At 40.1% G+C, this 16,810-nt stretch overlaps 1 pseudogene; it reads left to right on the forward strand.

The window, feature by feature from the left end:
• Positions 1–1,315: 1,315 nt before the first annotated feature.
• The window catches only part of LOC122494317, a 65,347-nt pseudogene continuing 49,852 nt past the window's right edge, over positions 1,316–16,810 (forward strand).

Below are 16,810 nucleotides of genomic sequence, written 5' to 3' on the forward strand. Positions count from 1 at the left end.
TGGAGTCTGCTTGGGATTCTCTCTTTCCCTCTGTCTCTCTCCCCCATCTCTCTTTCTCTCTCACACAAAATAGATACATAAACGTTAAAAAAAGCTGGGGGACGGTGGTGCCTGGGTAGCTCAGTTGGTTAAGCATCTGACTCTTGGTGTAAGCTTAGGTCATGATCTCACAGCTTTGTGGATTTGAGCCCATTGGGCTCTGCGCTGTCAGTGTGGAGCCTTCTTGGGATTCTCTGTCTCTCCCTTGCTCTCTGCCCCTGCCCCACTTGTGCTGTTTCTGTCTCTCTCAAAATAAATAAATAAACTTAAAAAAAAAAAAGAAATGAGTTTAAACCAATGGAGAGCATTATCTTAGAAGCAGGATAGAGCCAAGGCATGGATGTGGAAATCAGCTAGGAGGTTGGTTTGAGAGCGGCAAGGCCCACATTTCTCTAATACTGATTTCTCTTTAGCAGAAAAAAAGGGTTTTGTGATATTTCCTGTGAGAATTTGAAGATCCTAAAGCCCTTACTTTTTCTACATAAAAAGTGCCACAACATGATATTCTTTTCCTCAGGTATGTTCGCTTAGAGAAATATATTAATGAATTATTCAGGGCGATTTCCTAGGTTGGGAGAGAGACGCACCTGTCTGAGATGGTTATAGACTCGATTAGATAACATTTGTCAGCTGCATCAGCCACAGGTAGCTCCTGACGAGAATTGTATTTCCCTGTAGGTAGTGGAACCGAGCGAGGCTCCGAATTTCATGGGGTTGTTGAAGAGGCTTGCAGGAGTGTCGAGCCTGAGAGGCTGGATGGCAGTTGTCAAGATAATCAGACTATTTGCAATCGCTATTCTCCGCTCTTTTTTTTCAAAGTTCCTGAATGGGAATATAAAATAGCCAAGAAGACATGACACGTTTGTGTGCTATAAATAGATCATTTCCACTCAAAGTGTAATAGATCTATATTCGTTGATAACTTCCTATAAGTGGTTTCTTTCTTTTTTCTAACTCTGTTGTTGGGGACAACTCTTAAATTATGGCTACATAACGAGCCAGGTTTTTTCCTGCCAGAATTTGTCTTCATACACCAAACTACTTATAATATGCACGGGAGACTTTCCATTTTGCTGAAAATACCTTTTATTTCACAAAGGTTTGCATCTTCTGTAAAGCTCTCTTTTGGGCTTGTTTTTAAAATATATCCCCCAGAAAAGCACATTATTTATTGTGTTGGAGTAGGAACATCTGTGGTTTTGCTCTTAGAGCCAATGAGAAGGTTTGAGCTCCAATCACCGTGTGTGAGGAAGTATCTGAGAGGCAGTGTGGTTGTATGCAGCTCCAGCTCCCGCACCAGCAGGTTCGGGGAGACCTTAGGGATGGTAAGTGGCCTTGCTCAGATGGTACTGGTGGCTGCTTAAAAGGAATGCTTTTATATTAAATACTAAATGAACAGTGATTCTGCTCAGTGTTAATAAACTCTCCATAAGTTTAAGTTTAATTTTTTTAAAGGTTTTTATTTACTTACTTAGAGTGAGAGTGAGGGGGGTGAGGGGGAGAGAGAGAGAGAGAGAGAGAGAGAGAGAGAGAGAGAATCCCAAGCAGGCTCCAAACTGCCAGCACACAGCCCAATACAGGGCTTGAACTCACAAACCATGAGGTCATGACCTGAGCTGCAATCTAGACTCAGACTGAGCCACCCAGGTGCCCCTTGATAGATGTAAGTTTAAAATTTTAGCAAAAAATAGCAAGGTAGAGTGAGAAGAGCACTGGTGGGGATTTGGGAAAGCTGACCCCGAAAGCCATATAATTTCTCAATAGTTCACAGTTTCCTTATTATTGCCAGGGAGGGTTTCAATTGGATGGTCTCGAAGAAGTGCTTCAATGACTGAATCTCACTAGCCTGTTGAAAGGACCCTATGTGTATTTTTGAGAAGAGAGAGATGTGGAACTAGCTTTTCTTTTTGCTCTTCCTCCTTTTCTTTTCTTTCTTTCTCTCTCTTTCTTTCTTTCTTTCTTTCTTTCTTTCTTTCTTTCTTTCTTTCTTTCTTTCACTCAGTCCTTCTCACTACCCTCATGTTACAGGGTCTCTCCTCTCCTTAATGTAATGCCCCAACATTTGTGGTGTTAGAAGGGTCAGTAGAGAAAATGGACTTAAGAGAACTTATTCAGTAACTCCTTGTTTCCAAGCCATATACTTCCACATTGTGCCTGGAACCCTTTTATTGACAGACATTAGGAAGGCAGCAACCACCTGGTTTAATGGAATCAAGTCAGGACATCTGCGTTTTTATGAGGGCTGAGCCTTAAGGGGATTGTTGACTCTGTTTGGAACATGAAGTGGGGTTCCAAGTCCTGAGGTCAATTTTGGTTGCCATCCAAAGGGTAAACATTAGATCTCTACCGTCAGGAGGCCAAGGAACAAACTTCTATCAGTTATTCAATAGCATCTTAATATTAAGGTACAAGGGTATTGACTGGAATATCATGTCTAAGTGAATGCTTTGTAAACGAAGTATGTGGACAATTACAGATAGCTAAATAAACCACCAGGTTTGTGGAAGCCTTAGGATATAGGCAGTAGAAAGAAAATTAAGTGGCTCTGAAGGATGATTATGTTATATCACCTGACGGCAGCAAGTTCAATAGCATGTGCCACTTTATGTCAGCTAAGAATGTGTGGTTTAGGAGATTTCAAGCAATGAAAAGTTTTAGCGGTTCTCTCAATGTTGAGAGCATCAACAAACTAGCTGCTATGCTTTTAGAATATGAACTTCTACATATCTTTGTTATATTTTAATGTTTATTAATTTTTGAGAGAGAGAGAGAGAGAGAAAAGAGTGCAAGTGGGGGAGGGGGGCAGAGAGGGAGACAGAGAATCCAAAGCAGGCTCCAGGCTCTGAGCTGTCAGCACAGAGCGCAACATGGAGCTCAAATGCAACGCTCCATGAGATCATGAGACCTGCACCGAAGTTGGATGCTTAACCGACTGAGCTACCCAGGCATCCCTGAACTTGTAAATTTAAAAAGATGGATAGAAATGTTAACATTTATGACAAAGACAGAAGAAATGCCAGAATCTGAGGCACCAAACATATATGAATCAAGGAAATAATTCTGTAAACTTAAGCCAGATACAAGGATGGGGAAGTAGTTCTGTTTTTCAGCCAGAAATTGCTCTGTGATTGGGCTGACCCACTTTCTCAGTTACCCTATTTTGAGTACCTTGCTCAGCCCTCTAGTTCCCCTTTTTATTCTTCCTGGTCAGACCCGGACCACCAGATTGTCTACTCTGCCTTAAACTTTGAAAGTGAGTCAAAGAGAGAATTAAGTAGCAGTTCTTAGAGATAAAAACATTAAGAAATATTGCCTCAGACTAAAAAAATGCCCCCAGATTTTTCTCAAGTGCTGTGGAAATGAAAGCAGAAAATTGCTCTGTGCCATTTCTGGGGCTCACTGCTATTAGAGACAGATGATAAACCTCACCAAATCGGCGCAGCACGCGATGGGCTGGAGCAGATGGACGTGGCTTGCCCTTTTTAAACAGAGCTAACATGGCAACGAGCTGATTGCTGCTAAATCAAACCCTGCCACTGAGCTCTCTTTCTGGAGGCCACCAGTTGAAAGGAGTAAATATAAATGCATATGTGAATGTGTCTCATGTTCCTTTACTTAGAATCCTCCAAAAAGGAGCCAAAAGGAACTAAGCAGCATGAACTTCCTCCCTCCTGCTTCATCGACTGGGATGTGATCTCAGGTGAACCTAAGCTGTAGGCAGATTTGGGGTTTCAGAATCTCCCAATAAGGCCTGGTGTGTCCCCAGAATCAAACCCGAGCTTTAATCTTAGCTGCAGTGTTTCTTAGCTTAGGAATCTAAGCTGGTTCCTTTCTTCTCTGGTTTTTAGTTTGAGGGATAAGATCTATGTTATTTTTGGTGTTGCTTTCCTCCCATTCCGCCAACTGGATGAGTTTTTTGCTCGTTTTATTTTGTTCTTGGTAGTTGTATCTCCCTTGGTAACTGTGAGGCCTGGATGAAGAGAGGAGGAAGGGAACCTGGGGAGGGGAACAGGAGATCACAATAAAAAGCCTAAATAAGATGGAATGATGAAGAGGTGAGAGAAAAAGGAGAAAACTGGTGGAAAGTTTGAGAAAGTCCTATGAGGGATCTGCCATGGCCACAGGATTCCCGAGAGGTGCTGTGAATTAGGAATTTGATCCTTTTAAATATATATCTTTAAAGATACATGTGAAGAATGGATTCTCTTCATAATTCCCAAGTTTAATTTTAGGGCTGGACAGCACAGAGATTGGCCCAGAGGGGCCATAGTTTATCTTCAGATTAAACATACCTGAACTTATTTTGACTTCATGGTGTTAAAACATAGGTATTGGGATATCCATTTTGTATATGAAAACTCTGAGAGAGATATAAACTATAAGATGAGATTATTAGGTGAGGGAATCAGGTTTTGAATCCGGGGCTGTCTAAATACCAATCTTTACTCTTCTCCATATCATGCTTCCTAGACACCTCGATTCCAAAAGAAGGTATATGACGAAAATAAATGACTGTTTTAAGTAATGGGAATTATTTCATGGGGAAGCCTTTTGTTCAATAGTGGAGGGCAAATGTTCAGCTTTGGGCCATAACTGGTTCATTACCAGACATGCATTCATCAGTGCGTGCATTGGCTCAACCAGCAAATGTTTGTCTTTTGCAACACGTATTGTAAGGACCTAGGGAGACAAATATAAATAAAAAAGAGAGAGGTGATCTCTGTTCTCATGGAGCTTGTAGCCCTTGTGGGGAGACAGGCACTCATCTACTAATAAGTTCATAAATACATATAGACCAACTATTTGAAAGAAAAGGATGTGGTTTTTTGAGAGCCCGTACTGAAGTAACCTGAGATTGGGAAAGACATGGAGATGTGCATTCAAACTTTTCCTATTGGGAATGCTTTTTCCTCTCTTTTGTTCACAATACCCATTGGCTGTCTTTTTTTTTTTGTTCACTGTATTCATATTTAGTGCCTAGAATAATGCCAGGCACACAATAGGTAAAGTCCTGCATTTGTGTAACTTGGATTCTAGTGGAGGAGATAAACAGCAAACAGGGAAACCAATATATAATGTATTTTCAGATGGTAATAAGTGAGATGAAGGAAAATAAGGAAAGTAAGTGGAAGAGTAACCAAGGGTGTTACCTTTTTTTTTATTTTTGAGAGAGAGAGAGAGAAAGAGGAAGAGGGAATGCAAACGGGGGAGGGGCAGAGAGAGAGAGAGGGAGACAGAGGATCTGAAGCAGGCTCTACACTGTCAGCACAGAGCCCACTGTGGGGCTTTAACTCACAAACTGTGAGATTGTGATGTGAGCTGAAGTCAAAGGCTTAACCTACTGAACCACTCAGGTGTCCTTGGTGTTTTTGAAAGGATGTTTGGATAGCACATCTGAGAAGGTGACACTGAAGGGAGACACCTGAAGGAGGGTTAGGACTGAAACACGCAATACAGGCTGAACAGTATTTCATACCAAAAAAATAGTAAAAGCAAAGCCTCCAAGACAGGTGTATTTTTAATTGCTCAAGGAACAAGGCAGCTAACGTGTTTGGGTGGTGTGAGTTATGGGGAACGTCACAGAAAATGCAGTTGGAGAGATGTTCAATGGCCACTTTGTAGACCTACCATGGTGAAGAATTTGTATCTCATTCTTAATATGATAGGAAACATTTGGGTACTTTTGAGCAGGAGAGTTACTTGATCTAACGCACACACATACATATGGATATGTGTGTATATATATCTACACACACACATTTCCTAGGAATAGACTGTTTCCGTTATTGGGTGCATCCTACCAACCGGCATAAATCAAAATGTCTTAGATCAAATATGTACCCCTATGGCATAATGTAAATGATGAAGGGAAGGGATCTCATTTTGTCATTTTCTTTTCAAATATCAAGTTGTGTTAAAGGAAACATTTTTCTCAATCACAGGTACAGATGGGAGGAATGAGTGACATCTTGATGTCCTCTCTTTGATAAGTCTTCTCCCTTGGTAGCTTCCAGTGTACTTTTAGGAACAAGCTTCAATTTATCTTTTACAGAGTGGATTTGTGTCCTGGAGCGAGCAGAGCTGCATTTAAAAGTATGCTAGCTTCCAGCTTGAGATTCTCAGAGGAGCAGCAAAGCAAAGAACAGAACATTGCCCTGAATGTTTGGAGAGCTCAGATGGGGGCTTAGCCATCAAATGTAACTGTCACCAGCACAGCCCCTTGCCTGTGAGTTTCTGAAACATTTCTTACATTTATGCATTTGTTTGATCTGTTTAACAATCCAGTGTGATAATTGGGGTAAGAATATTTATTCCAGTTTTACTGATGGATAACATGAGGCTTAAAGAGGTGAAGTAAATGGCTAGAAATTAAGGCACATACATAAATTTGCTGACCAAGTTGATACATGTAAAATTCTTGATACATGGATAGACACAGAGTAGGGTCTCAATAATTTTAATCTCCTTACCCTATTGGCCACAGTATATTTATATATGAGTCATTGTCTATGTGGATATAGGCATTCTTTTAAAAATATTTATTTTATTTTTTGTTAAAAAATCCAGTATAGTTAACAGAGTTACATTAGTTTCAGGTGTACAATATAATGATTCAACAATTCTGTACATTACTCAGGGCTCATCGTGGTAGTGTGCTCATAAGGCCCTTTATTTTATTCATCCTCCACCCACCTCCCTTCTGAGAACTACCAGTTGGTTCTCTGTCTTTAAGGTTCTGGGATTTTTTGGTCTCTTTTTTTCTTTGTTCATTAGTTTTCTTTCTTTCTTTTTTTTTTTTCATTAGTTTTATTTCTTAAATTGGTGAGAGGTGGCTGGGAGGCTCAGTCAGTTAAGCATCCGAATCTTGATTTTGGCTCAGGTCATGATCTTGTAATTTGTGAGTTAAAGCTCCACATTGGGATCCACACAGAGAGTGTGGAGCCTGCTTGGGATTCTCTCTTTCGCCCTCTCTCCCTGCCCCTCCCATGTGCTCTTGTGCTTTCTCTCTCTCTTTCAAAAGAAATAAACTTAATAAAATAAAAAAAATTGCACACATGGATGAAATCATCTGATATTTGTCTTTCTCTGACTTATTTCACTTTGCATTATACCTTCTAGATCCATCCGTATTATTGCAAATGGCAAGATTTAATTCTTTTTTATGGCTGAATGATATTCCACTATATATATATATATATATATATATATATATACCACATCTTCTCTATCCGTTCATCTATGGATGGATACTTGGGTTGCTTCCATATCTGGGATATTGCAAAGCTTTATTTAAAAAATTAAAAAAAAATGTTTCTTTATCTTTTATAAAGAGACAGAGAGCAAGTGAGGGAGGGAGACACAGAATCCAAAGCAGGCTCCAGGCTCTGAGCTGTCACCACAGAGCCCAGAGCGGGGGCTCGAACCCATGACCTGTGAGATCATGACCTGAGCCGAAGTTGGATGCTTAACTGACTGAGCCACCCAGGTACCCCTTGGCTGTTGTAAATAATGCTGAAATAAACATAGGGAGTTTTTTTGAATCCGTGTTTTCATATTTTTTTGGGTAAATGGAATTTTGTATTTTTTTTGAGTAGTGGAATTACTGAATCATATGACTTTTACTTTTTTGAGGAGCCTCCATATTGTTTTCCATCTTCTAGGCAGTCTTTAGTGACTTGGCTTTATCTTTGGTTTCTGTGCTTTAGTCTCCATGATAATTTCAGCAGCACACTGACAGAAAATTCTTTTACGTTAGGGAATTTGCTTTCCTAAGACTTCAGTGTTTTCTAGCTTTCCCATGGATGTATTCCATGTGGCATTTTGGAGCTCTTGGAAAATATAAAACTGCTAATACTGAGGAACACAGAATTTCCAGCATTGCTATACTTCTCCTTGGGAATCATGATGCTGGTTCTTGAAGCATTAAAAGATCCTAGAAATTCTTAGAGAATTTCTGTATAGAATACATGGAACACTAAAATCAACTTAAGATACTTTATTTTTTTTTTTTTTACACTTTTAATATGTGAAGTTTATTGTGTGTCACTTTAAAGTATGTTTTTTTTTATTTTTTATTTTTTTTTTCTGAAATTTATTGACAAATTGGTTTCCATACAACACCCAGTGCTCATCCCAAAAGGTGCCCTCCTCAATACCCATCACCCACCCTCTCCTCCCTCCCACCCCCCATCAACCCTCAGTTTGTTCTCAGTTTTTAACAGTCTCTTATGCTTTGGCTCTCTCCCATTCTAACCTCTTTTTTTTTTTTTTCCTTCCCCTCCCCCATGGGTTCCTGTTCAGTTTCTCAGGATCCACATAAGAGTGAAACCATATGGTATCTGTCTTTCTCTGTATGGCTTATTTCACTTAGCATCACACTCTCCAGTTCCATCCACGTTGCTACAAAAGGCCATATTTCATTTTTTCTCATTGCCACGTAATATTCCATTGTGTATATAAACCACAATTTCTTTATCCATTCATCAGTTGATGGACATCTTAAGATACTTTAAATTTCATGTGTCTTCTTTTCTTTTTTTTTAATATGAAATTTATTGTCAAATTGGTTTCCATACAACAGCCAGTGCTGATCCCAACAGGTGCCCTCTTCAATGCCCATCACCCACTTTTCCTTCCCTCCCACCCCCAACAACCCTCAGTTTATTCTCAGTTTTTAAGAGTCTTTTATGGTTTGGCTCCCTCCCTAACTTTTTTTTTTCCTTTCCCTCCCCCATGGTCTTCTGTTAAGTTTCTCAGGATCCTCATGTGTCTTCTTTTCAAACAAACATTGTTTAACCATACATAAAACGCACAACTTCTTAACAAACTAAGAGTTCAGCACTTGTTGAAATCTCGAGGCCTTTTGGAGATTTTTTTTTAAGGGAGGAGGGGAGTTTAAACTTTGAGGCTACCCAGAATGAACACTTTCTGTTGAGAATAGGTTCACTATTATATATAATGTAGGAGTGCCTCATGTTTCAGAAGCTGAAGGTGGTTGGGTTAAGGAATTGGGGGGAATCTTTCTTTCCCCACTTGGGCATCCAAGACACCTGTTTTATGGAATCTATTAACAAGGACTTTTCCTTCTCCCCCTTGTCTTTATTTCTTCTCATTCTCTCCTCCCTTCTTATGTTTCTTCCTTTTTCCCCCCTATTCCTCCTCCACCTTCTCTTTTGTTTGTAATCTTGAGGGAGTTATACAAGTGTTGAAGAGCAGTTTAGAAACTCATGATTACAACAGCTGAGGGAAGAGTCCTTTATGGTGGTATCAGCTGTCCAGAGACTTCTGGTTGCTAGTGAGTGGTGTAGTCTTCAGACTAATCCTACCAAATAAACTTGGCTGTGTTTTACTGATCTGTAGCCACCCTTGCTTCCTGTCCATTTTCCTACCTTTGTTCTCCACTTCCTGTTGATTGTGTGAGGTGTAGTATATCATTCCAATAAGTTCTTGTAAGTTAGAATTGGTTCCTGAGACATGTAATCAAGAATACTGGCTGGTAGACTGAATAACGGCAGTTTCTGTACTTACCTGACTATCTTTATTTGACTTATCCTATAAGAACTGATTTACATTCCAGCTCTTAGATGGAGCCTTCTAAGGCTGCCTCATTTTGTGTTGATTTTATGTTCCTTGAGTTTACATGGCCTTACACTTTTTAACATTTTATCATGTCACGCCTTGTAATTTTTTCTACCTTTTTGGTTAGGTTTATTCCTAGGTATTTTATGGTTTTTGGTGCAGTTGTAAGTGGGATAGATTCCTTGATTTCTCTTTCTGCTGCTGCTGCTGCATTATTGGTGTATAGAAATGCAACTGATTTCTGTACATTGATTTTATATCCTGCGGCTTTGCTGAATTCATGTATCAGTTCTAGAAGTTTTTTTGGTAGAGTCTTTTGGGTTTTACACATAGAGTATCATGTCATTGGGGAAGAGTGAAAGTTTGACTTCTTCCTTGCCAATTTGTATGCCTTTTATTTCTTTTTGTTGTCTGATTACTGAGGCTAAGATTTCCAGTACTATGTTGAACAACAGTGGTGTGCCTGGTAATATTTTCTAACCGAATTAAGTTAATTTATTTCAAATTCCTAATTCCATCAAAAGTCCCTCAAGGGCAAGTTCTCTCTCCCACTCTCTCATGCTCATTTTCGTTCTTTTCCTTTCTCCCAGATAGAACTGTGGAGGCTGAGCACACCACAGATTTGAAGTTCAGAAAATTATTGTTTTTCTTTAATTGATGTGTGTCAGAGTGTTTTGTTGATTAACAAAAAATTAAGCCTGTGTAACCCTGTGTGGGAGATGACTATAGTTGGCTTTGTAGCTCAACTGAACAAGGACCATAAGAAACTGGCAGGCTTGAGCATGGACTCTAGAGCAGACAGAGCTGGATTTGATCTTGGAAATTTGTAACTTCTATCTCTGTGACCTTAGACTGGCTTTAATTTGTTCACTCATACATGGTTTGAACAACACTTTCTTTCCAGAATAGATAAGAAGATGAAATACAGTAATAAAAATAATGTAAAGCCCCTAAAGCACATACTGAGAACTCGGTAAATTTTGGCCTTTTCATTGATGAATGTATTTATCATCAAGCTGATACATGGTTTGTCAGAAAATTGAGTGCTTGGAATGAGTTAATACAAGTAAAATATTAAGGCATCTGCAACTCTTGATCTCAGGGTCATGAGTTCAAGCCCCACGTTGGGTGTAGAGCCTACTTAACATATTAAAAGCAACAAAGTGAAAATTTTACTGTCCTTCAGCCCTTATCTACCTGAAGTAAGTATTTCTGGGGTCCTGTAGGTAAAAGGTTGACAAACTAGGACATTTCTAGGAATGAAGAACTAGGATATTGGAGAGTTGCACTGTGGAGAGTGAGTCTTGATTTATGTTGCCCTTAGAAGTAAGACCAGAAATGATGGGTGCTGATTACAGTGAAGAAGATTTTAGGACATTAGGAAAGACTTTCTCACTTGATTGTATGAACACTGAATGGGCAACTGGAGATGCTCAATTAGAAACTGCATTAACACTTGGCAAATGCATGGTACTCTTTCTGCAGATTCTCTACTTACCCGCATGACTGCTCATTATGTAGAATAAACAGTTCGCTGGAATCATGAAATCCTTATGGGCCAGTGCACCTCTGGAAATTGTCCAGCACAAATATTTTAGATGTCTCCCTTTCACTTTTCAGACTTTCCTGATTGCATGCAATCCTGAGTCAAAGGGGCTTATTTGAATTGTCATATGATGCCCTGTCCCCTCACCCCCACCCCTACCTGCTTCCCTCAGTCACATGTATTTACAAAGGAGTGTGTTTGGAATTCAGGCTGCATCTCAGAACAATGGGCTATATTTGCCTTGTTTACTGACATAACTTTGCATTACCTCAGAGTCTGCTATCATGCCTCGCCAGGGTGTTTTGTGGGAATTGCCGATAAGATGACTTCTGCACCTGCTGGTGTCACTCACCCTTTAACATGATGGAAGAAAAATGTTGAAAATGCTAAGATGGTTGTTACTCTACATCTTGGGCTGTCTGTGGATGGGGCCCATTATTGGAAACTGCTTTCTGATTCTACTAAAACTGTCTCCACTCTAAAGTAGCCTTATATCATTGCTTATTTTCCTTCTCCATCTTCAGGGTCAGCATTTCTTTGTCCATGTAAAATGGGGGCAGGCAGAGGAACTCATTTATTGGGCATTGTGTTAGGTGTTTTATATCTGTTATCAAATTCAGAGCCCTAGTCCACCCCACGTGGAGTCTTTGTGACTCCCCATTCTACAGCTGGGTGTCAGTGGAGTTGAATAAGTTGCCAAAGACACAAATCTAGTAGGTGGTGGAGATAAGCACACATATTTTCTGATTATACATAGAAGAGTCAATTTTGCTTGCCACTAAAAACTCCAATACGGGAATCAGATCCTCTTTAAAACAAAGCCTACACCCAATCATCAGTTCAAATATATCCCTTCTTTTTGTGATAAACATTAGTAGATGACTTAGCCTGCTTAAAAAGACCTAAAGAAGGGCACCTGGATAGCTCAGTTGGTTAAGTGTCCAACTCTTGATCTTGGCTCAGGTCATGATCTCACAGTTTGTGAGTTTGAGCGCTCTGTTGGGCTCTGTGCTGACAGCATGGAGCCTGCTTGGGATTTTTTCTCTTCTCTCTATCTCTCTGCTCCTTCCCTGCTTGCTGGTGTGCTCTCTCTCTCGCTCTCTCTCAAAAATAAATAAATAAACATTAAAAAAAGAAAGACTTAAAGAAAGTTACTTTTGATCCCTAGGGCCCCCATGGGTCATCATTTGTTGAAGGAATAAGGGTGTGTGTGTGTGTGTGTTGTGTTGTGTTGTGTGTTGTATGTGTGCATGATTTCAGCTCTAAGTTTCCTTCTTTGTTAGGTGTTTGAAGCTCAGAGAGGCCAAGCAGCATGATCCAGATCAGTTTTCCCATGTGTATGACAGAATGCTCATCTCATCTGGATTAAATGAACTATATGTTTAAAGCACTTTTCACATACTAGATGTTTAAAAATATGCATTAATGTTCCTTTGTTGTAACCACCTTTATAAACGTGTGTATTTTTCTTTCTTTTTTTTTTTTTACATTAAGACACTCTTAAAATATCAGGTATGAAATACAAACAGGGCAAATGTTATTTTTATAATAAATTTGTAAAACTATAGGGCTCTTCAGATTTTTTGTTTTATCTTGTATAAGTTTTGGTAAATTGTATTTTTCAAAAAATGTATCTGTTTCATCCAACTTGTTAGATACATTGGCATAAAGTCCATATATTCTCTTATCATTCTTTAACATCTTTATAGATCTGCAGTGATATTTCCTCTTTATTCCTGATATACATATAATTTATGTTCCCTCTCTTTCTTTTTTTTCCACTCCCATCACTCTTTTTAAAAATTAAAAAAAATTTTTTTGTTTACTTATTTTAAATATAATTTATCATTCAGTTAGCTAACATACAGTGTATACAGTGCTCTTGGCTTTAGGTGTAGATTCCCATTATTCATCGCTTACATACAACACCCAGTGCTCATCCCAACAAGTGCCCTCCTCAATGCCCATCACCCATTTTCGCCTCTTCCCTGCCTCCCCTCCCCCACACGCCATCAACCCTCAGTTTGTCCTCTGTATTTAAGGGTCTCTTATGGTTTGCCTCCCTCTTTGTTTGAAACTCTTTTTTTCCCTTCCCTTCCCCCATGGTCTTCTGTTAAGTTTCTCAAGTTCCACATATGAGTGAAAACATATATCTATCTTTCTCTGACTGATTTCACTTAGCATAATACCCTCCAGGTCCAACCATGTTGTTGCAAATGGCAGGATTTCATTCTTTCTCATTGCCAAATAGTATTCCATTGTATATATAAACCACATTTTCTTTATTCATTCATCAGTTGATGGACATTTGGGCTCTTTCCATAATTTGTTGAAAGTGCTGCTATAAACACTGGAATACATGTGCCCTATTAATCAGCACTCCTGTATCATTTGGATAAATTCCTAGTAGTGCTATTTCTGTGTTGTAGGGTAATTCTATTTTTAATTTTTTGAGGAACCTCCACACTGTTTTCCAGAGTGACTGCACCAGTTTGCATTCCCAGCAACAGTGCAAGAGGGCTCTTGTTTCTCCACATCCTCGCCAACATCTATTGTTTCTTGAATTGTTAACTTTAGTCATTCGGACTGGTGTGAAGTACTGGTGTGAAGTAGTATTTCAATGTGGTTTTTGATTTGTATTTTCCTGATGATGAGTGGTGTTGAGCATCTTTTCATGGGTCTGTTGGACATCTGGATGTCTTCTATGGAAGATTGGGCTTCCTCAAAAGCCCAGTTTGGCTAGTTTTCTGTCCTTTATGTGTTTTAGTAGCTTGATATGTGTCCTGCACTTGTGAGCACTGTATTGAAAAGAAGTCATACGCTGTCCAGGGTCTGGCCCTTCAGGAGGTGTTTTTGGAGTGTGTTGTGTGCTGTCTGTTGTTGTGCTTTATCTCCCTACTCATAGTGGTGGTTTGGACCTTCCACTGGGTGTGCTTTGATTTGTTTGTTGAAGTAACCCTGTAAAATATTTAAAAAGAGAGGGGTGGTGGAGGAAGCCTTATCCCATACAAAGAAAGAAATGACAGGGGAGGGAAAAAGAAGAAAAAAATATTGACCAGGCAAAGAATCAGAGAAACTATATGGCTTAATTCAGAGAGAGACAGGAAAATAAAGAAGGAGATACAGAAGAGTAAAAAGAATAGATTGATAATGTCTGCTTAGCCTAAATTTCCATCAACTGATGAATGGATAAAGAAATTGTGGTTTATATACACAATGGAATACTACGTGGCAATGAGAAAGAATGAAATATGGCCCTTTGTAGCAACGTGGATGGAACTGGAGAGTGTGATGCTAAGTGAAATAAGCCATACAGAGAAAGACAGATACCATATGGTTTCACTCTTATGTGGATCTTGAGAAACTTAACAGAAACCCATGGGGGAGGGGAAGGAAAAAAAAAAAAAAGAGGTTAGAGTGGGAGAGAGCCAAAGCATAAGAGACTGTTAAAAACTGAGAACAAACTGAGGGTTGATGGGGGGTGGGAGGGAGGGGAGGGTGGGTGATGGGTATTGAGGAGGGCACCTTTTGGGATGAGCACTGGGTGTTGTATGGAAACCAATTTGACAATAAATTTCATATATAAAAAAAAAAAAAAGATAATGTCTGCTTAAACAAACCAACAACCAAAATAGAGAAGGGAAGAAATAAGAGGAAGAAAAGGAATTGAAAAATATATATATAAAATAAGAATTGACCAAGAATCAAATTAGAAGATGCAAAGCCACTGGACTGATACCTGATGGTGCCTTGGAACCGGGGGGGGGGGGGGGGGGTGCTGCGCTCCTCTGGAGGAGGGTCTGCCGGGCGTGGTCAGTGTCAATTTCTGGCCGGTAGATATGCAGTTACCAGGCACAGAGGGGCGTGATTTGGTGTAGGCAGGTTCCACCTCAACTGTGGGCCTGCTGTCCTGATCCTTGAAGCCTCACCTTATTGGTAATGGGGAGAAAAATGGAGACACCCCCGGTCTTTCCTCCCGGGATTGGGTGACCCAAACCACTCTGTTGAGGCCGTCCTCACGGTAATGTGTAGGCATGAGTTAACCTGACTCCAGTCACTCGCACGTCTCAGGCACTCACCTGGGATTCAAACCCTGATGTCTTAAAGGATCCTGGTCCATACACCCTGGTTCTGGGGTAGTGCCACTCTGCCCAGACAGTTGACAAAGGGCCTCTGGCTGGTGGGTGCCTGCAGGGTCTTTTGTCCTTGGAGCGGCTATATACCTTCTTCCCACAGCACTCCAGGGATGGTTCTGCTCTCTCCATCTGTGCGTCTGAGCTGGCTACCAAGCCCAGGGCTGCCCCTCCCCATCCAAGCACATGTATAGAGCTGCAGGCCCCAGTCTGAAGAAAGCCTCGCAACTCTGGATTGAGTTAGAAATTGATTCTTTCTCCATTTTTTCCGTTTCCTGGTTCATGGTTTTTCTTTTGTCCAGATACAATCCTACACTTCCACAGCCTCTCTTTCTCTTCCTTTTGTCTCTCCACAGAAGGAGATCCTTCCCCTCTGTGCCTTTTCCACCCATTTTATCTCTCCCAATTTGTAGTCACACACCTATGGCCTGCCAGTTGTCTGCACGAGCCCCTGGAGATGTTTCTGTCACTCTGCAGCCCGGATTCCTGGAATTTGAAGTCTTCTGGCTTCAGTACTGCTGTGTTTAAGGGACGAGGGAACTTTAGGTCCCCTCTCTACTCCTAAACCTGTGTATTTATTTATTTTTTTAATTTAATTTTTTATTTTTTAAAGTTTACATCCAAATTAGTTAGCATATAGTGCAACAATGATTTCAGGAGTAGATTCCTTAATGCCCCTTACCCATTTAGCCCATCCCCCCTCCCACAATCCCTCCAGCAACCCTCAGTTTGTTCTCCATATTTATGAGTCTCTTTTGTTTTGTCTCCCTCCCTGTTTTTATATTATTTTTGTTTTCCTTCCCTTATGTTCATTTGTTTTGTCTCTTAAAGTCCTCATATGAGTGAAGTCATATGATTTTTGTCTTTCTTTGACTGACTAATTTCACTGAGCATAATATCCTCCAGTTCCATCCACGTAGTTGCAAATGGCAAGATTTCATTCTTTTTGATTGCCAAGTAATACTTTAGTGTGTGTGTGTGTGTGTGTGTGTGTGTGTGTGTGTGTGTATACTACATCTTTATCCATTCATCCATTGATGGACATTTGGGCTCTTTTCATACTTTGGCTATTGTTGATAGTGCTGCTAGAAACATGGGGGTGCATGTGTCCCCTCAGAACAGCACACTTGTATCCCATGCATAAATGCCTAGTAGTGCAATTGCTGGGTCGTAAGGTAGTTTTATTTTTAATTTCCTGAGGAACCTCCATACTCTTTTCCAGAGTGGCTGCACCATCTTGCATTGCCACCAACAGTACAAAAGAGATCCTCTTTCTCTGCATCCTCCCCAACATCTGTTGTTGCCTGAGTTGCTAATGTTAGCCATTCTGACAGGTATAAGGTGGTATCTCATTGAAATTTTGATTTGTATTTCCCTGATGATGAGTGATGTTGAGCATGTTTTCATGTGTCAGTTGGCCATCTGGGTGTCTTCCTTGGAGAAGTGTCTATTCATGTCTTTTGCCCATTTCTTCACTGAATTATTTGTTTTTTGGGTGTTGAGTTTAAGTTTT

Source organism: Prionailurus bengalensis, chromosome E2, assembly GCF_016509475.1.
Source record: "Prionailurus bengalensis isolate Pbe53 chromosome E2, Fcat_Pben_1.1_paternal_pri, whole genome shotgun sequence".
In the NCBI taxonomy this organism is placed as follows: domain Eukaryota; kingdom Metazoa; phylum Chordata; class Mammalia; order Carnivora; family Felidae; genus Prionailurus; species Prionailurus bengalensis.